The sequence below is a fragment of the Galeopterus variegatus genome, unplaced genomic scaffold (genome assembly GCF_000696425.1).
Source record: "Galeopterus variegatus unplaced genomic scaffold, G_variegatus-3.0.2 Scaffold12428, whole genome shotgun sequence".
In the NCBI taxonomy this organism is placed as follows: domain Eukaryota; kingdom Metazoa; phylum Chordata; class Mammalia; order Dermoptera; family Cynocephalidae; genus Galeopterus; species Galeopterus variegatus.
In genome coordinates this window covers 42,627-43,275 of record NW_007738539.1, presented here as the reverse complement: position 1 = coordinate 43,275, position 649 = coordinate 42,627, and positions in this window count along the sequence as shown.

Here is a 649-nt window from a genome sequence, read left to right as displayed (position 1 = left end):
TGGTAAAATGCCATGCTGCTTTGTTAATGAATAAAATCTCATATGAAATTTTGTAAATAAACAACATAAATCCACCTGACTATGATAATAGAGAAGCTTGTAGTTTTAAACTAAAGCTGGGCAAACTATAGATCAATAAATATTTGTTAAACATACCTTTTGTTTTCTGCTTAGTACGTTTTAAATATTTACGTTGAGCCATTGTTGGTGTTACAATGTTCAAGTAACATATTGTGAAGCACAACACTGCACTTGGTCTGTATTTTGAATGAGCTCGTCCTCACTTACAGAATCATATAAAGTCAGCAACAATTCTTCCAGTTTGTACTTATTAGTACATTTCCCTATTGTAAGAACATAATTTCCCAGTTTTTCTGTACTTCCTCATGATACTGACTTGAAATAAGATTTAGAGTTTTGCTAATAAGGTACTTCTAGCCACAGAAAGGAAGATAGAAAGGGCTTAAGACTTGAAACTCTAGTGAATCATCCCCCGTCACGGGGAGCTCTCCTGTTCTTTGATATCCCTGATGGGAATATACATTTACATAGAATAATAGGAGGCAAAGGAATATTTGATTACAAACTTGGGCTTTGGTTCCAGATTCCAACGTGGGTCTTTGGCCTTAGGAAGTTAGGAAAGACCTTT